This window comes from Meles meles, chromosome 14 (assembly GCF_922984935.1).
Source record: "Meles meles chromosome 14, mMelMel3.1 paternal haplotype, whole genome shotgun sequence".
NCBI lineage: Eukaryota > Metazoa > Chordata > Mammalia > Carnivora > Mustelidae > Meles > Meles meles.
In genome coordinates this window covers 67,690,925-67,715,184 of record NC_060079.1, presented here as the reverse complement: position 1 = coordinate 67,715,184, position 24,260 = coordinate 67,690,925, and the positions used below count along the sequence as shown (strand labels likewise).

At 37.6% G+C, this 24,260-nt stretch overlaps 1 protein-coding gene and 1 non-coding gene across 2 annotated transcripts in view; both read right to left on the bottom strand.

The window, feature by feature from the left end:
- The window catches only part of GPC5 (glypican 5), a 1,459,668-nt gene that overhangs the window by 1,357,272 nt on the left and 78,136 nt on the right, over positions 1-24,260 (bottom strand). The window lies entirely within an intron of this gene.
- On the bottom strand, positions 11,502-11,648 carry LOC123925325. The gene has a single exon (XR_006814947.1). It is a non-coding gene; the product is annotated as a U4 spliceosomal RNA (small nuclear RNA).

The window sequence follows — 24,260 nt, the reverse complement described above, 5'->3', positions numbered from 1 at the left end:
GATATAGAGGAAACCTACATTGAATCTTTAAAGGAACAGGCTCTACCTATAGAGAACACATTGATAGTTACCAGAGGGTAGATGGGGGGGTGAGGATGGGTGAAATAGGGGATGGGATTAAGGAGTGCACTTGTTATGATGAACACTGGTGCTACATGGAAATGCTGAATCACTAAGTCGTATACTTGAAACTAATATTACACTGTATGTTAACTAATCAGAATTTGAAATAAAAAGTTAAAAAGAAAAGTTTAACATTGGAGGTTGGAAGATGATGGTAGAGTAGGAAAACCCTAGGCTCACTTTGTCCCATGACTACAACCAGATAGCTAGTCAATCAACCTATATACCCCAGAAATTGACCTAAAGTCTGGTAGAACAAACTCCATAACTAAAGGTAGAGAAGCTACCATGGGGAAAAAGGTGGGAAGTGTGGCGACAGAGTTTGGGAGAGAAATGGATTATGGCCACTGCCATGGAAGCAAGCCGTGGTCAAGGAGAAAAGCAAGACACAGACTAATAATACACAGGGTAACATACTGAGAAAGTGAATCCCTATAGCAATGGCTTAGAAGCTAGAGGGGTCAAGTTTCATGACTTCTGGCAACCAGTAGGGTTAAAGTCTGGAGTTTGAAAGAAGAGCTGGCTTGCCTGGGATAGAGCACAGAGGGCCTGCACTATGCTTGGAGTGAAGGCAGGCAAACAGTCCTGGGCATACAGCATGGAAACAGCAATCTGAAGAGTGCCTAGGACACACAGTGGAGAGGTCATTCACTCATCTTCGAGCATGTCTCAAAGAGACAGTGTTCCCAAAGGGACTCCTCTGGAAACAAAGGAACTGATAACTGCCATTTCCCTCCGACGTCCCTCAGCATACACACAGGCTCTCCTATGGGTGGGGACATTCACTACCTAGCTTGCTGACACTAAGCCCTGCTCCACCATGCTTGGGTGAAACCACGCTTCCCACTTACATTTGCCTCGGTCCCAGTATAGCAGGTCCCCTCCCCCAGAAGTCCAATCCAAACACCTGCCAACATGGCAGGTTTTTGTTTTTTTTTGTTTTTAAAGATTTTATTTATTTATTTGACAGACAGAGATCACGGGTAGGCAGAGAGGCAGGCAGAGAGAGAGGAGGAAGCAGGCTCCCCACTGAACAGAGAGCCTGATGTGGGGCTCGATCCCAGGACCCCAAAATCATGACCCGAACCAAAGGCAGAGGCTTTAGCCCACTGAGCCACTCAGGTGCCCCCTCAGCATGGGAATTTTATGGAGCCTCGGGTGCTACAGGGGTAGCTACAGGTCTCATTTCACAAACAGACTAGAGCATACATTCAGGAGCCACATTCAGGCCAAGGGCCAAACACAGCCCACAACAGGCAAAGAGAGCCTCTTGCAGATGACCGGCCTTGAAGGATACAACAGCCAGAACAAAGCAACAGAGTGCATGCAGCCCACACTCTAAAATTCCCTGAAGCATCAGGTCCTGGGGAATACAGAACATCAAATAAACGGGCACTACAAGACTTGCTTCTTCACAAGACAATTACCCTCAAGAATGGGAGACACATCTGACTTTCCTAACACAGAGAAATAGGTAGAGACTTAAACAGAATGAGAAGACAGAGAAATGTATCACAAAAGAAAGAAGAAGATAAGGACAAAGCTAGAGATCTAAGTATTAGAAATCTAAGTAATGTGTCTGATGGAGAATTTAAAGTAATGATGATAAGGATACTCACTGGACTTCAGAAAAGAGTGGATGACATCAGTGAGAACCTTAACACAGGGATGAGGAATAGTATAGCAGAGATAAAGGGCTCAATAAACAAAGTGAGGAACACCTTGATGGAACAAACAGCAGACTGGGAAAAGCAGAGGAATAAATTAATGACTTAGAAGACAGAGTAATGGAAAGTAATCAAACTGAAAAAAAGAGAAAAACATATGCAAAGGATCATAGACTTAACTCAGTGACTCAGTCAAATGCAATAAGAAGAAGAGAGAAAAAAGGGACAGAAATTTTATTTGATGAAATAACAGCTGAAAACTTTCCTAATCTGAGAAAGAAAACTGATATCCAGAGCTAAGAAGAACAGAAAACCCCTAGCAAAACCAACAAAAGAAGATCCACACCAAGACATATTGTAATTAAATTGGCAAAATATAGTGATAAAGAAAAGGCTTTAAAAGCAGCAAGGCAAAAGATGATGATAATCTAGAAGGGAAAACCTGTAAGGCTGGCCAAGGATTTTTTTCAGGAGGAATTTTCCAAGCCATACAGAAACATGAAAAAATGTTCAATATCACTAGCCATCAGGGAAATACAAATCAAAACCATAATGAGACACCACATTACACTAGTCAGAATGGCAAAAATTAACAAGACAGGAAACAACAAATGTTGGTGAGTATGTGAAGAAAGGGGAATCCTCTTACACAATTGGTGAGAATGCAAGCTGGTACAGCCGCTCTGGAAAACAATATGGAGGATCCTTAAGACATCAAAAATAGAGCTATCCTATAACCCAGCAATTGCACTACTGGGTATTTATCCCAAAGATACAGATGCAGTGAAAAGAAGGGTCACATGCACCCCAATGTCCATAGCAGCAATGTCCACCATGGCCAAACTGTGGAAGGAGCTGAGATGCTCTCCAACAGATGAATGCATAAAGAAGATGTGCTTTATATATACAATGGAATATTACTCAGGCATCAGAAAGGATGAATACCGACCACTGGCATCAACGTGGATGGAACTGGAGAAGCTTATGCTAAGTGAAATAAGTCAAGCAGAGAAAGACAATTATCATATGGTTTCACTCATATGTGGAACATAAGGAGTACCACAGAGGACCACAGGGCAAGGGAGGGAAAACTGAATGGGAAGAAATTGTAGAGGGAGACAAACCATGAGAGACTCTGGACTCTGGGAACAAAACTGAGGGTTACAGCAAGGAGGGGGGGGGGGTAGATGGGTGATGGGTATTAAGTAGGGCACATGTTGTGATGATCACTGGGTGTTATACACAACTAATGAATAACTGAACACTACATCAGAAACTAATGTACTATACGTTGGCTAACTGAACATAATAAAAATAAATTAAATAAAATAAATAAAAATAAGAAAAAAAAAGTAAAGAAAGAAATTTTCCAAGCCAGAAGGGAGTGGCTTCACCTACTCAAAATGCTGGATGGGAAAAACCTGTGGTTAAGAATATTCTAACCAGCAGGTTAACTAACATTCAGAATAGAAGGACAGAAAAAGACTTTCTCAGAAAAACGAAACTAAAGGAGTTAATGATCCTAAACCAGCCCTGTAAAAAAATAATAAAAGGGACTCTGAGGAAAAAAGGAGAGACCAAAAGTGACAGTATAATGGTAGGAAACACAAATGCAGTAAAAATTAATATCTCTGTAAAAATCATGCAAGGAACTCACAAAATAAAAGGAGGTAAAATACAACAACATATACCTAAAATCTTGGGAGGAGAGGAGTAAAGAATAGGTTCAGGGGTGCCTGGGTGGCTCAGTGGGTTAAGCATCTGCCTTCGGCTCAGGTCATGATCCCAGGGTCCCGGGATCGAGCCACGCATCAGGCTCTCTGCTCAGCAGGGAGCCTGCTTCCCCCTCTCTCTCTGCCTGTCTCTCTGCCTACTTGTGATCTCTCCCTCTCTCTCTGTCAAATAAATAAAATAAAATCTTTAAAAAGAAAAAAAAGGTAAATGACCATCAACTTAATATAGACTGCTATATGCAGAAGAAATTAGATACAGACCTAATGGTCACCACAGATCAATAACTACTAATAAATAGCCAAACAATAAAGAGATAGAAATCCAAATATATCACTAACGAAAATCAGCAAACTATGAAAGAGAGAAAGATAAGAAAGGATCAGAGAAAGTCTTGAGAAGCAACCCTAAAATAAACAATAAAATAACAATAAACACATAACTATCGATAAGCTAACATTTCCCAGACTCACTCAAGAGCTGGCTTCCCATAGGTTCATCCAAGAAGAGACACAAGATCTTCCTTACGCATTCTGTGCAGTAGCCCTACTTTGACAACTGGCTGGGTGATACTGACAGGGTTCTTCCACCCAAGGGACAGTACTTAACACCACTTCTTCTTAGTTGTTCCACCAGTAAGGGTGGTAGCTGCTTCCAGCAGTTCATAATCTCTTCACAACCTGTTGTTCTTTCATCCTTCAACCATTTCATATTTATTAATTTGTATTATTTAAAGTACCTAGTATGGTATTTGAATGTAAATGGACTAAACACTCAATAAAAAACATAGAAAGACAGAAGGGATAAAAAACAAGACCTAGATGCTGCCTACAAGAGACTCATTTTAGACCTAAAGACACCTGCAGATTGAAAGTGAGAGGATGGAGAAACATCTGTCACACAAACTGAAGTCAAAAGGAAGCCAGAGTAGCAATACTTATATTGGACAAAATAGACTTTAAAAACAAAGACTATAACAAGAGACAAAGACACTATATTATAATAATGGGGACAATCCAACAAGAAGATATAACAATTATGAATATTTATGCACCCAACTTAGGAGCACCCAAATACATAAAATAGTCAATAACAAACATAAAGGAATTATTCTATATAATATAATAGTTGGGGACTTTAACACGCCACTTACATCAGCAGACATATCATCTAAACAGCAGATCAACAAAGAAACAATGGCTTTGAAGGACATACTAGAACAGATGGATTTAGCAGATATATTCAGAACATTCCATCCTAAAACATCAGAATACACATTTTTCTCAAGTGCACACAGAACATTATCCAGAACAGATCACATATTAGGCCACAAAACAAATCTCAACAAATTCAAGAAGATCCAAGTTGGGGCACCTATGTGGTTCAGTTGGTTAAGCATGTGCCTTCAGCTCAGGTCATGATCTCAGGATCTTGGGATCGAGCATCATGTCAGGCTCCCTGCTCAGCGGAGAGTCTACTTGTCCGTCCCCCTGCTCATGTATGTGTTTTCTCTCTGTCTCTCTCTCTTTTCCTCTCAAATAAATAAAATCTTTTAAAAAAAAAAAAAGATCTAAGTCATACCACAACACAACATCTTTTCTGATCATGACAATATGAAACTAGAAGTCAACAACAAGAAAAAACCCAGAAAGACCACAAATACATGGATGTTAAATGATATACTACTAAACAGTTAATAGGTCAACCAAGAAATAAAAGAAGAAATTACAAAGTACATGGAAACAAGTGAAAATGAAAACACAACAGTCCATCATCTTAAACAATCAACAAAACTAAAGGGCAATATATGAAATGGCAAAAGATATTTGCAAACGACATATCCAAAAAAGAGTTGGTAGCCAAAATATATAAAGAACTTAGAAAACTCAACACCCCCATAAACACCAAATAATCCAATTAAAAATGGACAGAAGAACTGAACAGACATTTCTCCAAGGAAGACATACAGATGGATGACAGACTCAGGAAAAGATGTTCATCACTTACCATTGGGGAAACACCAGTCAAAACAAAATGAGGTATCACCTCATACCTGTCAGAATGGCTACTACCAACAACATAAGAAACAAGTGTTGGCAAGGATATAGATAAAAAGGAACACTCATGCACTGTTAATAAGAATGAAAACTGGTATGGAAACAGCATGGAGATTCCTCAAAAACTTAAAAATAGATCTACCCTACAATCCAGCAAACACACTACTGGGAACTTACCCAAAGAGTACAGAAACGCTAATTCAAAGGGACACATGCCTGGGTGGCTCAGTCGGTTAAGCATCCACCTTTGGCTCAGGTCATGATCCCAGGGTCCTGGGATCAAGCGTCACATTGGGCTCCCTAATGGTGGGGAGTCTGCTACTCCCTCTGACCCTCTGTCCTGTTTGTGCTCACCATCTCCCTCCCTCTCTCTCTCCCAGTCACCCTCCTGAAAAAAAAAAAAAAATCTTTTAAAAAAAGGGACACGTGCACCCTTATGTTTATGGCAGCATTGTTTACAACAATGTTTACAGCTAAATTATGGAAGCAGCCAAGTGTCCATCAATTAATGAATGAATAAAGAATATGTGATATATATATATTATATATATTTATTATATATTATAATAAAGTATAGGCATAGTAATAATAAATTATAATATATAAATATATTTTATTTATTAAAATATTTATTTTTTATAAAATATATATTTTTATTTTAATAAATATTTATTTTAATAAATAAATATATTTATATATTATAATATATAAAAATATAATACATTATATTTATATATAAATCAAATATTATATATTATATAATATTCTGTTTTATATATATAAATAGAATATTACTCAGTCATAAAAAGAAATGAAATCTTGTCATTTGCAATAACATGGATGGAGCTAGAGAGAAGAATATTATGCTAAGTGAAATAAGTCAGTTGGAGGAAGACAAACACCATATGATTCACTCACATGTGGAATTTAAGAAACAAAACAAATCAGCAAAGGGAGAAAAAGAGTGAGAGAGAGAGAGAGAGAGACAAATCAAGAAACAGACTCTTAGTTTTAAAAAACAAACTGATAGTTACCAGAAAGAAGGGCAGCTGGGGGATGGGCTAACTAGATGACAGGGATTAAAGGAGTGTCCTCGTTGTGATGAGCAGAGGGTGATGTACAGAATTGCTGAATCACTATATAGTATATCTGAAGCTAATAAAACACTGATGAGGGGGGCGCCTGGGTGGCTCAGTGGGTTAAAGCCTCTGCTTTCGGCTCAGGTCATGATCTCAGGGTCCTGGGATCGAGCCCCATGTGGGGCTCTCTGCTCCGCGGGGAGCCTGCTTCCTTCTCTCTCTCTTTGCCTGCCTCTCTGCCTACTTGTGATCTCTGTCTGTCAAATAAATAAATAAAATCTTTAAAAAAAAAAAATTTTTATAAAAAAAAAAAAAAACACTGATGAGGAAGGAAGGAAGGAAGGAAATAAGTTAGTTAAACGTCACTGACATAGATAAAAATATGTAAGAAGCACTCCAATGTTGACAAGGTAAGAAAATTTTGACAAAGGAAGAAGGGAGGGAAATAAACAATATTTCCATCCATCCCTATGTCGTCTCTCATATTTAACCAAGCTATCTTATAAGAAGGCACTGGCAGGGGGCGCCTGGGTGGCTCAGTGGGTTAAAGCCTCTGCCTTAGGCTCAGGTCATGATCCCAGGGTCCTGGGATCGAGCCCCACATCGGGCTCTCCGCTCAGCGGGGAGCCTGCTTCCTCCTCTCTCTCTGCCTGCTTCCCTGCCTACTTGTGATTTCTCTCTGTCAAATAAATAAATAAAATCTTTAAAAAAAAAAAAAAAGGCGGCACTGGCAGTGTTCTTTGGCATGTGTTCCTATTTCTCTCTCAAGCATTCCAGAAGTTGCTTCAGCTCTAATTCCTAGGACAACCGTGAATATTGTAGAACTTAAATGAAAAACAGAGGAACCCCACAAAGATCTGCACTGTGTGAAGACTGTGTTTTACATTAATTTCTCTGCACTGGTTTCACTTCTTATGAACCCTGCCAGCCTGACAACTCTAGAAACTGAACATTTTCTGCAGATGACAAATGTAAACAAGCAGTTTGGCCTTGTTCCAGGTGACAAAAGATAGTCGAACCATCATTATCATTCAGTCTGGGGGCTTATTTTAAATCTTCACAGGAACATCAATTAAAGAGTTATAATACATTACATACAGATATAACTACCAAAATTTAAAATTGAACTATGAAAGCTAGCTCAGATGCCCAAATCCTCAATCATTAAAATTTAATGATTTCTGCTTATAACTTTGTTACCAAAACCCCAAATCATTTCTATAGAAAATCACCAATTTGTTGCATATCTGTTAAACTACCTCAAGTAGGAGGCAGTGATGGCTACTTTATTATTGTTTGAAAATAAGTTATCCACATTATATTCTCTAGAGAAACAACCAATACACTGTATATAGACAAAGAGATTTATTTTAAGGAATTGGCTCATGCCATTGTGGAGGCTGGTAATTCCAAAATCGTAAGGGCGAGCCTGCAGGCTAGATACCCAGAAAAGAGCTGACACCACACAGATGATCCTAAGGCATTCTGGGGGCAGAATTCCCTCTTCCTCAGGAAACTCCAGTGTTTCTCTCTTAAGGCCTTCGACTGATTGCGTGAGGTACACTCACATTGTGGAGGCCATCTGTTTGACTCAAAGGCTACTGATACAAATGCTAATCACATCTAAAAAAATACTTTCAGAGCAACATCTAGAGTATTGTTGAACCAAACACTAGAGACTACTCAAGTTTAACCATCACACACAACATTTTTCTTATTAAATTATCTGAGAATGCAATCTATCTACGACATATAGTAACCTACCACTGTGAGTCTTCTCATTTTTCATTAATTTATTTCACATTTTTTAAGATCAGCTTATATTTCATCCTGTTGGCAAGCTGTGAACGTAAAGATTTTCATTATGTTGAGAAACCATTACACAAACTGTATTCTTTTTTCACTGAATTATTTTTTTATTAACATATAATATATTATTAGCCCCAGGGGTACAGGTCTGTGAATCGCCAGGTTTACACACTTCACAGCACTCACCATAGCACATACCCTCCCCAATGTCCATAACCCCATCACCCTCTCCCAACCTCCCTCCCCCGGCAACCCTCAGTTTGTTTTGTGAATTCAGAGTCTCTTGTGGTTTGTCTCCCTCCCGATCCCATCTTGTTTCATTTATTCTTTTCCTACCCCCCCAAACTCCCTTGTTCCTTCTCAACTTCCTCATATCAGGGAGATCATATGATAGTAGTCTTTCTCCGATTGACTTATTTCGCTAAGCATAATACCCTCTAGTTCCATCCACGTTGTCACAAATGGCAAGATTTCATTTCTTTTGATGGCTGCATAGTATTCCATTGTGTATATATACCACATTTTCTTTATCCATTCATCTGTTGATGGACATCTAGGTTCTTTCCATAGTTTGGCTATTGTGGACACTACAGCTATAAACATTCGGGTGCATGTGCCCCTTCAGAAAACTGTATTCTTTTCATTGGTTCCACTCTTTCCAGGATGTCTGGATTTCATGATCACAATCTCTAGCTCGCTCCTACCCATCCATAGCCAGTCAACACACATTGTGCGTCCTTCGCTGGCAATTTCTATTTTGTGCTTCTGGACCCTCAAAGATTCCTAACCTTACCTCATTAAATTTTGATACATTCTTTGTATTTTTCTTTGATTTGTTGATGATTTTTTTTTTTTTTTGGTAAGTTCTCTTTTTCTTGGAACTAATTTTCTCTGTTCAACCTAAAGTGTTCTAGAACTTCATCCAAACCCAGTTCGCAATTATAAATAATTACCTTCCTATGGAAATCACTGAGGATTTAGCTACACAGCTAAACAGCTAAACACTAACCTGCCCCATCTACAAATCCCATCATCCTATCGTTGATGAGTATGTAATTGCCGTATCATAAAAATGTAAATGGTTAAGGTAAAAACGTACAAATGCATACAGGAAGAGAGGGGTCATGAGGCAGCTTTTCTCTACTTCCTAGTCATACAAGAATAAGGAGCAGATGGAAATACAGGGTACAACAACTGATCATAACTTACTGACTGCAAGATGCAATTACATAAGATATTGGAACCCAAGTCACTAAGATATTTTCAACAAGTCAATCCCTTCCAGAAAAAAATAAAATAAAATACTCCATTTTAACTACTTTACTGAAAAAGTTATGAAAGTCAATGAACTCCTTTAAAGGATCCCATACTGAAAATTAAATAATTAAATCTCCAGACTCAGAGTGCTTGTCAGTGTGAGAACATGGCAGTGTGAAAAGTACACTCAGAAGGTGCGAGCACCAGTTACAGGTTTGCAACCTAATCATGTGGCCTAAGGTGCCACTGTTGCTTAGAAATCTGAAACTCTCATTTATTAAAATGAGGTACTATAAAATTTCACCTAAATCAATGTGCAACTGTAAAGTGTGCATTATTTTAGTTTTTTATTTCAAGACATAAACTTTTTTAAAAATTATACGTAAGGGGCGCCTGGGTGGCTCAGTTGGTTAAGCGACTGCCTTGGGCTCAGGTCATGATCCCAGAGTCCTGGGATCAAGTCCCACATCGGGATCCCAGATCCATGGAGAGTCTGCTTCTCTCTCTGACCTTCTCCCCTCTTATGCTCTCTCTCAGTCTGTCTCTCTCTCTCTCAAATAAATAAAATCTTTAAAAAATTTTTTAAAAAATAAAAAATTATATTTAAATGCATGTTTTTGTATAATTTAACTTACTTTTATTGAAATCTGATTGGCATATACAACCTGTAAATATTTAGTGTATGAAACTTGGCATGTTTGGCGATTGGTTATATTCATGAAACTAATATTATCAATGCCATAAGCTTACCTTCGAAAGTTCCTTTCTGGCACCTGAATTTATTCCTTTTATAGTAAGAGCACGTAACGTATGATTTATTCTCTCAGCAAATTTTTAAATATACAATTCTTAAGCACAGGCCCTTGGGTATATAGTAAATCTTCAAAACATATTTATTTTGCATAGCTGAAAGTTTGTATCCTTTGACCAACATCTCCCCATTTCTCCTTCTCTGCAGCCCTTGGTGACCATTATTTTATTCTCTGTTTCTATGTGTTTGATTATTTTAGATTCTACATATACATGAAATCATACAGTACTTACTTTTGTGTGTTTCAATTATTTCACTTCGCATAATGTCCTCCAGCTTCTTCCACACTGACACAAATGGCAGGTTTGCCTTCTTTTCTGAAGCTGGGTGACATTCCACTCTGTGGGCATGTGTGTGTGCACGTTTGTGTAAATAAGTGTGTGTGTGTGTGTGTGTATCTCACATTTTTCATTTACTTCTGGTAGTCCTGCTCTTAAAAAAAATCTGTACCCATTCACCAGCTCTTTTTCAGAGACCTCCACTGGTATTCATGAGAAAAACTGCGGCAAGGGAAAAGCTTACCCACTGCCCAGACATAACGTAGGTAACAACACTGAAACTAGAGATGGTCCTAAAGATGTTGGAATTATCAGACAGGGATTTTAAAAGAACTGTGACTAGGGGCCCTGGGTGGTTCAGTGGGTTGAGCCTCTGCCCTCACCTCGGGTCATGATCTCAGGGTCCTGGGATCGAGCCCCGCATCGGGCTCTCTGCTCAGCGGGGAGCCTGCTTCCTCCTCTCTCTCTGCCTGCCTCTCTGCCTACTTGTGTTCTCTCTGTCAAATAAATAAATAAAATCTTTTAAAAAATAAAAATAAATAAATAAAAGCCATGTATCACTCACACACACACACACACACAGAGAGAGAGAGAGAGAGAGAGAGAGAAATGCATGCCCAGAGTTTTACTGGTAAATTATATCAGTACATCATCAAAAATCTAAGGAAAAAAATAACTGTCATCAGCAAAATTTTACAAATTTCAGCATAATGAGTAACTAGAACTATACCAGTTAGTACGTGCTAGTCACTATTCTTTTTTTTGTTTTTTTCAATTAGCAATAATCGCGCCTCGGATAAACCTCATTGGCTACGATAATGCCACTGCGCAAAGCTTGTTTTTTGTTTTTTTTTTTAAGATTTTATTTCTAAGTAATCTCCACACCCAACATGTGGCTTAAACCCATAGCTCTGAGACCACCAGTCACACACTCTACCAGCTAAGCCAGCCACACGCCTGTGCACTAGTCACTATTCTAAGTGATTGACACACACCAATTTATTAATCTTCACAAGACTCTCTAGTAAGGCACTATTATTATCCCCACTTAATAAATACAGAGACAGAAACCCTGGAAAGTATAGTACAGCTAAGTGAGGGTTGGGTCTGGACTTGAACTCAGGCAGTCCGGTTCCAGTGACCTTTTCTTTTTCACTCTGTTACACTGAATTCCTAGCAAATGAGATAGCAAAGAAATGACCATGAGTGTGAATGAGTACCTGTGCGGTTTTTGTACGCATTCACTTTATTAGAAAACTAACATCATAAAAGAAAGGAGAAAGGAAATTTTCTGAGACAAGAGGTTAAGTACAAACTCAAATATAAGCTAAATGGATAAAAGTATTATGTGTGTGTGTTTTTAAAATCAATATAAATAGCTTAAGAAGGATTATACTGAAATAAATAACTGATCTAGGGTACAGAAAGCCTGTGTATAAAAGCAATGCATTATAAGATATCTCAGAAGTAAAACAAATGCCATCTAATCACAGAATATAGAATACATAAAGGACTGAGATAAACCTTTTTAATCATTAACACCCAATTAGGAAAAAAAGACAAAAAAAGAATTAATAACTCATAAAAATAATATAATTAGCTAAGAAAAACAGAAAATAAGCAATAAATGAAAATTAACAGAGTCTTTTCAGTAAAATTAATAAAAAATGTTTTTAAATGTACCCATTACTGAAGGGACTACAGGAAAAAGGAGTCTGAGAGATAATACCAATGGAGCATAAGTTAATGCAACCTTTCTAGAAAACAATTTGATAGTATGTGCTAAGATCTTTATAAACGTTTAGAGCTTTTCAGAAAAAAAAAACTAAGATACAGACAGAAATTGTACATCTCTGGAGGCGTGGTGTGTTTTATTCTTCCAGAGTTTACCTGGCATTCTGATTACCAGTAAGGACTCTGGATCTAGACATTCTGCTTTCAAAATCAAACTCTGCTACTTCCCAGCTGCAAGATTCTGCTGAAATCATATAACCTCCCTGTGCCTTGGTTTTCACATCTCTATAATGGGGATAATAGCAGCTCCTTCTTTTGAGGTTGTTCTGCAGATTATACAAGATGGTATCTCTAAAGACTTAGGGCAGCTCCTGACACAAAATTAACGCAATACAGATGATAGCTGTAATCATTAGGTTTACAATTCAACATTGGAAAGAATATGACTTTATAATAAAACAATGTAGGTATGCAATATTTTATAGCTATCAAATATATTTTTCAAAAGAATACAATAATAGGGAGAAGTAACAATAAAAAAATATCATATATAGCAGACTTTCTACATAAAGTAGTATATAAATAGAGGAAAATGATAAAAGACTCCTTAGAAGCCATGTGGGAATGCTGATGTTACAAGCAGTAACAATGAACATAATCTTGGCTTACTCAGATATCAATCACCAGCTGGAATCAGAAACAATGCAACCAAATTATTAATTTATTTTACTTCCAATGAGTTCATCTTGTGTACTCAAGCCTCTTTAGATATAGCTGATATACGAACTAGAAATTCCTATAAATTATACATTAATTATTAAATAAATATTACTTGGCTATATGCTCAATATAAGGCAACTACATAAATACACTAAAACAGATCACGACTAATTTTAAATGATTCCCATGAATTACATATGGCTTTGAATTAAAATGTTACTTTAGAAAATAAAAGAAAGCTAAGCTGGAAAGATTTTAACACAAAGGTTTTTTTTTTGAACATTTAGTGTTATATTAATGTTATTCTCATGTAACATGAAAAACAAGGTCTCAAAATGAAATATTGCTTTCCTGGCATTCTAAAATGAGGTTATTAATCATATCTACCATTCATGAATATATATTGTAGCATAATTTGTAAAGCAGTGAAACTTTTCATAAGAACGCCTGTGAAAATATGAATTTCTCACTATTTGATCTCTTAAAATATGGATGTTTAAGCTTTTTGAACACTTTTAAAGAGCTAGTTGAAGAAACTTGGTACAACATACTGGGATAGTCATTGCCTTGAACTCGAATTTGTTTGCATGTGACTTCCAGTTAGGGAGTGATTTGACCTGTGATGTCCATTTTACTTAATAGGTCTGAGCATTGAGTGCTTTTGAGTTTTACCTTAATAATAAAATACTTAAGAAGTTCTCCTTTTTATACCCTTATTCATTTGGACTCAAAATAATAGGACTTACAGGGAACATCAGTCATCAACCCATACAACTGCCTGCTTCCTATAGGACTCATTTCAACAACAATGTAGATGGTACTCCAGACTTTGTTTCAATCCACAAGCCTCAGAAAACTCTTACACCATTTTGTCTGGCAACTTAGAACACCTTTGTATTTGACTGATGACTGTGTTATGGATCAGAGTACATAAGTTGGAACAAGGGCTTTGGGGTCCGAGCAGGGCTAACCTTACCTCTCTTGTTTTCTAACCTTATAATGCTTTCTTTGGGCAGATACCCTGGGCTCCTGGATCCTCAGATGCCTCATCTTTGAAATGGGCTAAACTGATAGAATAGCAATGATTCTGTAGAACTGTATATTTACATAAAATGGTTTTATATTTAGCTCTTTAATATTTTAAATTTTTTTATTTCTTTTACAGTGAGATGTGAAGTAATGAGTTATTTTTTCCAATGAGTTATCTGAAATATATTTGATGATTAATCCATCCTTTTGAAAACTCATTCAAAATTCCACCTTGACCAAATGTGCATAGCATTTCTCTTACAATGCCTGACCTAGGGTTGGCACTTAATAAATGGATCTTCTCGTCTTCCTTCTACTGAGCTTAAAACTTGCTTTCTTATCAATACTACTATTCCTATTTTGCCTATAGCCATACTAACAAAACTTATTTAACAAAGTAAAATACCTTCAATTCCTTGGGTCAGTCTTCATATAGCACAGTTTTCCACTATAATGCCATCATGCCTTCCCTCCTTTTTATAAGCCCTAATTGCCAATGCTCATCTAACAAGGTGGCTTCTTGGACAGACCATTTTCTATCAGACATATTTTCTCAATTGCAAATGATGGAAATAGCATCCTCCCTATTCCCAAGATTTCACTTCTAGAAATACAATCTAATTTTGCCTTAGCATTTTTCACATTCAATTCATATTATGCTGAACTAAAAAGTTTTGTCATGACCAAAAGCCATGATTCTTTTTTAGTGTGGACTATTTTTAAGCCCAATTTTCTCCCTTTTGAAAATGTAAAGTATCCTGATCATCTGATGATAATCTTTAAAAATACCAAAAATCTAATAATGAGAAAGGTCACTTATCACTTATATTTTTACTTACTCTTTCACTCAAATTCAAGACATTTTCTAAACATTTTTTTCTATTTAATTTAGTTGCATGTTAGTTTAAGGTGTACAACACAGTGATTCAATATCCCTAATGTTATGCTATGCTCCCCACAAGTATAGCTACTGTTTGTCACCATACAACACTATTACATCATTGACTATATTCCCTATATTGTATCTTTCATTCACATGACTTACTCATCCCAAAACCAGAAGGCTGATTCTCTCACTCTCCTTCACCCATTTTGCCCATTCCCCTACCCTCTTTCCCTCTGGTAAACATCAAGATGTTCTCTTTATAAGTCTAAATCTGCTTTTTATTTTTTTATTACTTTGTTTCACTTTTTAGATTCCACATATGTGTGAAATTATATGGTACTTGTCTTTCAGCCTGACTTATTTGATTCAGCACAATAACTCTGAGGTCCATTCCTGTTGTTGTAAATGGCAAAATCTCATCTTTCTAATGGCTGTGCAATATCCCTGTGTGTGTGTGTGTGTGTGTGTGTGTGTGTGTGTGACGGTTATGCGATATCCCAGTGTGTGTGTGTGTCTTTTTTTTTCTTTTTTTTTAAATTTCTTTTCAGTATACCAGAATTGTTTATGCACCACACCCAGTGCTCCATGCAGTACGTGCCCTTCTTTTTTATTTTTTTCATTTATTTATTTGACAGAGAGAGGGATCACAAGTATGCAGAGAGGCAGGCAGAGAGAGCGGGGAAGCAGGCTTCCTGTGGAACAGAGAGCCCGATGCGGGGCTTGATCCCAGGACCCTGAGATCATGACCTGAGCCGAAGGCAGAGGCTTAACCCACTGAGCCATCCAGGCGCCCCAGTACGTGCCCTTCTTAATACCCACCACCAGGCTCACCCAACCTCCCACTCCCCGCCCCTTCAAAACCCTCAGATTGTTTTTCAGAGTCCATAGTCTCTCATGATTCACCTCCCCTTCCAATTTCCCTCAACTCCCTTCTCCTCTCTATCTCCCTATGTCCTCCATGTTATTCCTTATGCTCCACAAGTATGTGAAACCATATGATACTGGACTCTCTCTGCTTGACTTATTTCACTCAGCATAATCTCTTCCAGTCCCGTCCATGTTGATACAGAAGTTGGGTATTCATCCTTTCTGATGGAGGCATAGTACTCCATAGTGTATATGGACCACATCTTCCTTATCCATTCATCTGTTGAAGGGCATCTTGGTTCTCTCCACAGTCTGGCGACCGTGGCCATTGCTGCTATGAACATTGGGGTACAGATGGCCCTTCTTTTCACTACATCTGTAACTTTGGGGTAAATACCCAGTAGTGCAATTGCAGAGGCATAGGGAAGCTCTATTTTTAATTTCTTAAGGAATCTCCACACTGTTTTCAAAAGTGGCTGCACCAACTTGCATTCCCACCAATAGTGTAATAGGGTTCCCTTTCTCCACATCTGGACTCTCCAACACCCGTTGTTTACTGTCTTGTTAATTTTGACCATTCTAACTGGTGTAAGGTGGTATCTCAATGTGGTTTTGATTTGAATCTCCCTGATAGCTAGTGATAATGAACATTTTTTTCACGTGTCTGATAGCCATCTGTATGTCTTCATTGGAGAAGTGTCTGTTCACGTCTTCTGCCATTTTTTGACATGATTATCTGTTTTGTGTGTGTTGAGTTTGAGAAGTTCTTTATAAATCCTGGATACCAGCATTTGTCTGTACTGTCATTTGCAAATATCTTCTCCCATTCCGTGGGTTGCCTCTTTGTTTTGTTGAGTGTTTCCTTTGCTGTGCAGAAGCTTTTGATCTTGATGAAGTCCCAAAAGTTCATTTTCGCTTTTGTTTCCTTTGCCTTTGGAGACATATCTTGAAAGAAGTTGCTGTAGCTGATATTGAAGAGGATATTGCCTATGTTCTCCTCTATGATTCTGATGGATTCCTGCCTCACGTTGAGGTCTTTTATCCATTTCGAGTTTATCTTTGTGTATAGTGTAAGAGAATGGTTGAGTTTCATTCTTCTACATACAGCTGTCCAGTTTTCCCAGCACCATTTATTGAAGAGACTGTCTTTTTTCCACCGTATATTTCTTCTTATCTTCTTTATCCATTCATCTACTGATGGGCACTTAGCTTACTTCCATACCTTAGGTGTTATAAATAATGCTACACTAAATATAGATGTGCATTTATCTTTTGAAATTTACTTTCTTTAAATACACATTGTTCTAGAGTTATAAGCTTTAAGACTAAAAATATTTTAAAGAGAGTTACATTCTTTTTCAATTAAGTATACTCTGTTTTCAATATTCATCTCAATTTAAACATTTTTTCATATGCTACGAAAGAAAAGTTTCAGTCGGTATAATTTCATTTTGACATATGGGTTCTTACTAACAATCATATACATATTTGAAAATGGAGAATATGCATATTTGATATATATAAAAAGGAATATAACAAAATACTCTGTTTAGCTTGGGACTAGGGAGTGGGAATTGAGAAACAATGGGACTTGGCATCCATTTTTTTCATTTTTTTCTTATAGTGAGCATGCTTTGCTTTTATAATAGTATTTAAACTTTTACTTGGATAACAGCTATAATAAGAAAATATCAGTCAATTTAATAAGCAGGAAAAACTCAGAATATCATATTTTATGATCTAAGTTACTAATAAAAGTCACCCAAGGATAATCCATTATATTTTTTATATTTAGATTGACATTAATGTGCTTTTACTTTAAATATGTTTTAAAATGTTTTATTCAAAGCCATTTTTTGATTTAAATCTTTTGCCTTCCTCTAACACTCTGGTTTGAGAATGTTTTCTGCTTCACCGTATGGAAGTAAATTTGACTTATCCTTTGTTAACTACTTTGCTTCTATATTATCCATAAACTCAAAGAGCTTATTGGCATATAGCTCTTTCATGCTTTCAGAATTTTATGCAATTTTGTGATATCTCACAGTATCCTGTTAATAGGATGAGCAAGAGACAATCAAAATAAAATATTGGGAAATGAGAATACACTGCAGTAGAACAGAGAAACTCATTACGGAACCCCATAGAAACAAGAGAGCAAGATTAATGGTCTTACACTTTAAATAAAGAGGGTGAAACAGAAAGGAAAACAATTTTTCATTTTCTTTTCATTTTTAAATACATCTATTCTGCTTAGAATTACTTTTATAAATCTCTATTTAAATTGATAAAATAATTACTCACCTTTAAAGAGTAACAAGTTTATTCCTAAGTAAAAATGGAATGTAAGGAAAGAGTGTGGACTTGGGAATCAGAAGACCTTGACTTAAATAGGGTACTTATTTACTCTCCAATCTCAGGCAAAGAAATCCTCTTCTCTGACCCTCAATTTTCTGTTCTACAAAATAGGACTTATAGGACATATGCCTAATGGAGTTGCTTTGAACTGTTAAATGAGGGAAACTATGCACAAAAATATTAGCATTCTTCCCTCTTTCATAATAAATCCTATTCTATAAAGAGAAAACTAAATAAAATAATATATCAGCCCTTTTAAACTGCTTAAATCCTTCATTTTATCTCAGTTAATCAAAAGTCTGTATTTGGGAAGATAGGAGTATCTGGAAAATCACTACCTCTTTTAAAAAGAAGTTACAGGTAAAAGAATTTTCCAATTAAATGGCATCCTAAATGCGTACATTTATGTATTTCCCCAACCAACACACCACTGAAATGACACTGAAGGAAACAAAAAAGTGCAAAGGACAAAGAATAAGAAAAGAGATGACAGCAGATAAGAACAATTAACCAAATGTTGGGAGAGGGAGACAGCAAGGAGGAGTGGTAACTGATGTAGAGAAGGGTTAATCCCTTTGTTTATTTTCATTTTATTTTGTGAAACTTGAAGAGTTGAGTTTTACATCTGGATTGATGTGCTATGGCACAGAACTAGCACACAAGGAGCTGAAAGTCTAGGAGGAAGAGGGAACATAAGGGACCCTAAGGACCCCACCAGGCTGTGTTTACAGACATTTGAATAAGGGCTATGAACTTCCACGGATGATGAAACTGGGTTCAAATCAATTGCATTTGAGTATCTCAGTGGCAAGAATAGTCATCTAATTATAATACCATATATTCTGAGATCTGTTTCTATATTTTCCTAGATCTTGTTCTTTGATGGGAATCCTCCCCAATACCCATCTCCTGTGTGTCCAATGTACCCAAAATAGATCACAAGTAAAAGAAGGATGCGTCAGCAGGAAGAATCAGATGCCAAACTGGCTGAACAACAGTCTCACTCTACTGTCTGGCAAGAGACATCTCTATTTCTATACATTCTGTCATGTAGTCATCAAATATTAATTGGGTAAATTCTACGTGCCAAGAACCATTTTAAATTTCTAAGGCATAGTAGCAAAAGAAACTGTCTATCTTTAAGGATTTACAGATGTTGAGAGACAGACAGCAAACATGTTAAAACATGGGTCAGTGTTGTTAAGAAGAAAAGGAGTGTAAATGGCGAGCAGAATGGCAGTGGGGTCTGTTTGATAGAGAAGAGACAGATAACACTTGCCTGATAAGCTGGCATGTGAGCAAACAACTAACATGAAATGAGAGCATGATCCAAGAGGTATCTAAGGAGAAAGTTTCCTGAAAGGGAAAACATTAAAGCCCAGGTGAAACACAAAAAGGAGTTTCGAACACAAAACCAGTACGTGACTGCTCTCCCAGGGCTCACGTCCCATAGATGGACACAGACAATGAACAAACACAGACAACACGTGTTGGACAGTGGTAATTTTTATATAGAAAATCAATGCAGCCTATTATAATGGAAAGCAACTCGAGGTGCCTATTTCAGATTAAGGTACTAGAATGACTGGTCTAAAGAGCTGAATTAGACAGTGTTGGCAATGGCTGCCTCTATGAAGTGGGGAAAGAGTCGCCTCCAGACAAGCCTGACAGCAGAAAGAGGTAACCAAACAGAGAGGGCTAAGTGGAAAGCAAATTAATTTCCATGATGTTGCAATTTACATGTTTCAGCAGAAGTGAGAGAGGAGTTATTAAGAAAAAAAAAAAAATTAAAGCAACCATGAGCCATATGCAAAAAGAAGTGACGAGGAACGGCTGAATCAAAATGTTAAGGAAAGCTGAATTTTTAAAACACACTGGATGAGGAAGATATAGCAAAGTTACTCAGAAGAATATTTAGAGAGTTACTAGGAAAAACCATGGTGTTTTTTCTGTCTCTCACCTAAGTTTTCTCCTTGGCTTTCTTCTCCTTTTAGGTTCCTACCCTCTCTTGTTTCAGTTCACTTCTTTGCTCAGGAACCAGACTTTCGTCTCCAAAGACACAAACACATGTTATTTTTTTTTAACATCTCTCCTTGCAACAGAACATGGATCCATCAAATTTCACCAGAGCCAACCTGAACTCATTACACCCAATCCTTCTCTTCCACCCATGGATAATAACAAGCTTCCAGTCACCTGAAGGAGGATCCCAACACCATCTTGGACTTTCTCTCCTTCCCTTGTAGACCATAGCTTAACACGTCTACCAACTCCAGGTCCAGAAGATCACCCTAGGTCCCACTTCTCTTCATTTCCTCTGGAACACCCTGAGTTCCACCGCTTGACATCAACCACCTGGGTTACTGAAGCAGCTTCCTACTTGGCTGCCCCATTACTACACTGTCCACCAATCACTCGCCCTCCACCCTCCAAGGAGTTATCTTTTTTAACATAAATATGATTATTTTAACACCACGTGTAAAAACATGTTCCCCCAGATTCTTCAACCTACACTTCTGCCCTTTCATTTCCCATGCACTAGGCTGCCCTACCCTCAGCTCACATCGGAGTCATGCTGGAGTCCCCACCTCCTGCTTCTTTGACAAACCATCACATCATGGTCCATCACACTCCTCAACCTCTGTGCATCCACTTCCTTCTGCCTACATGTAGGTTGCTCTTTTTTCTCCTTTATGCGTTCAGTCAGTCACGTCAGGCAGTCAACAAGACATGCCACCCACAATTCCTGGGGGCAACAGAAAAAAAAGTAAAACAATAAATAAACAATATTTTTTTAAAAAACTAATAAGCACAAAAAAAGGGGGGCTTCAATGGGTATCTCTGAAAGCCAAGACCTCAACAATGAAAAAAAGTAACTAAGATAGAACTTGGGGGTAGGAGATGGAGTGAGGGAACATCAAGCAGAGAAATGGCCCAGAGATGAAAAGAATCTAGAAAACGGAGTGAGGAGTTTGAATACTGGTTCATGTGCAATGAGAAATAACTGGAGGGGCACCTGGGAGGCTCAGTGGGTTAAGCCTCTGCCTTTGGCTCAGGCCATGATCTCAGGGACCTGGGATCAAGCCGTGCACCAGGCTCTCCGCTCAGCCGGGAACCTGCTTCCCTCTCTCTCTCTGCCTGCCTCTCTGCCTACTACTTGTAATCTCTCTGTCAAATAAATAAATAAAATCTTTAAAAAAAAAAAAAGAAAAAGAAAGAATCACTGGAGAATATCAGGCAGTAGAATAAACCTTCATATAAAAATGAAAATTGGGGGAAATGGCAGAAATAATATATTCCCCTTTTTACTTTGAATACATTAAAATCATCTCTTTATGAATTCTGACATTGATACCATCAAATATGATCCCAAAACTGCGGTCCTGCCTTCCTCACAGAGTAACAGTTTCAGTTTTTTACCTTCAACTCCTTAACGCTGTGCCTCAGTATATGTGACTTACTGGAGAATGGCCATTGATTTTCATGGACTAACTCATGCAGATTAATTTGTACATGGTTAGGAAGATGTATAAATACTGCAAGTATAAAATGAAGCTAAATGCAATCCATGAATCTAGAGCATGAAGGGGAGAAAAGGATACCTAAAACAACTAAAACAATACTGTATCATCCCTTCTAAAAGATACTGGAACAAGTAGAGAAATAATGAGCCATCATACAGAGAACATTAGAGAAACTGACACGTTTGCCAGGGCAGATTAATTTGGTGACTTTTTTGTTTTCTTTATGGCAGAGAATTCACTGGTTGAAAAAAAAAAAAAAAAGCCTAAACTATAGCTGACTTCAGTAAAGTATGTGACACAGAATAGCATACAGAAAGATTTTAAATATAGTTTGTTTGGACAGAAATATGATTACAATGACTCAAAGTTGGATCTATGCATAAAACTATAACTACAGTTTTAAGTGACCATGCATCTTTCTTAGTAGTTATAACAAGCTTGTTCCATTGTTGGTTCTGTCTCTTAAAAACAACCGAGAGGACAGAAAAATATATATAAATTGTTTATTCACATACATATAAAAGGAAAAAATAAACAAAGAAGCAGTAAGCATATAAGAAAAGAGAAAGGGAAGGGAAGATACTGGTTATTAAGGGCATTTAGAATAAGAAGACCCAACTCCACGTCAAGAACATGCCACTTACCAAGTATTGCTAGAACATATTTGCTGACAAAGTTCTCAATTTTGGTTTCAAGTTTTTACTTTTATTCTTTTACAGAACACAATGTTGCTTTAAATTTTTTTCTATTTTTTTTCAAGATTTTATTTATTTATTTGACAGAGAGATCACAAGTAGACAGTGAGGCAGGCAGAGAGAGAGAGGAGGAACAGGCTTCCTGCTGAGCAGAGAGCCTGATGCGGGACTCGATCCCAGGACCCTGAGATCATGACCTGAGCCGAAGGCAGAAGCTTAACCCACTGAGCCCCCCAGGCACCCTAAAATTTTTTTCTTAACACCACCATCCCCATGATATCATTGTTCTTTGTTTAGATTTAGCTATATTAGATTACAAGATGAATTCTTTATCAGTGTTTCTCGGCTTCTTTCTTTTGGGAGGGAGTGTTCGGGACACAATTTTAAATAGAGTAGTCAGAGAAGACATCACAACCAAATGTCAATCTTTACCAGCTATCCTGGAGAAAAGTGTTCCAGGTAGAAAAAGGAGCAAATGTCGAAGCCCGGAAGAAGTAGAATGCTAACGTGGTGGAGGAAAAACAAGGAAACCACTGCTGCTAGAAGACTGAGAACATAGGAGAGAAGTTGCAGATGACATCAGAGATGGCTGGATTGAGTGTAAACCGTAACAGGGCTGTGTTACCCAGAATGAAATGGGAGTTGTTGGAGGGATTTTGGCATTTGAGCAGTCAGAGTTGGAAGCTCCCCTACCTCCACTCCAACTCTGGCTGTTATGTTGAAAATAGACTGCAAGGGTCAAGGACAGAAACAGGAAGAAGTGTTAGCATAGTGTAAGAATCTAGATATAAAAAGAACAGTGGCTTACCCAGTGACTGGGTAAGATACAGTCAAATTATGGATCTATTTGGAAAAGAGCAAATAATATATGTTCATATCAGGCAGAGGTGTAAGAGAAAGATCGGAATCAAGGATGACTCCAGAACAGAATATCTATTAATTGTGAAAGGGCAGATTTTCAATGAAGCAAGTTTGGGAAATAAAATCATAAGCTGAGTTTCGAGTTTGAGATACCCATTAGAAATTCAAAACTGTGGAAAGAACCAAGATGCCCTTCAACAGATGAATGGATAAGGAAGATGTGGTCCATATACACTATGGAGTATTATGCCTCCATCAGAAAGGATGAATACCCAACTTTTGTATCAACATGGATGGGACTGGAAGAGATTATGCTGAGTGAAATAAGTCAAGAAGAGAGAGTCAAGTATCATATGGTTTCACTTATTTGTGGAGCATAACAAATAACATGGAGGACATAGGGAGATGGAGAGGAGAAGGGAGTTGAGGGAAATTGGAAGGGGATATGAACCATGAAAGATTATGGACTCTGAAAAACAATCTGAGGGTTTCAAAGGGGCGGGGGGTAGGGGGTTGGGGAAGCCAGGTGGTGGGTATTACGGAGGGCACGTATGGCATGGAGCACTGGGTATCATGCATAAACAATGAATTCTGTTATGCTGAAAAGAAATAAACAAAAGAAAAAAGAAAAAAAAGAAATTCAAGTGGAACCCACAACTATGTGGTCAACTAGTCTTCAACAAAGCATGAAAGGATATCCAATGGAAAAAATATAGTCTCTGCAACAAATGGTGTTGGGAAACTGGACAGCCACATGCAGAGGAATGAAACTGG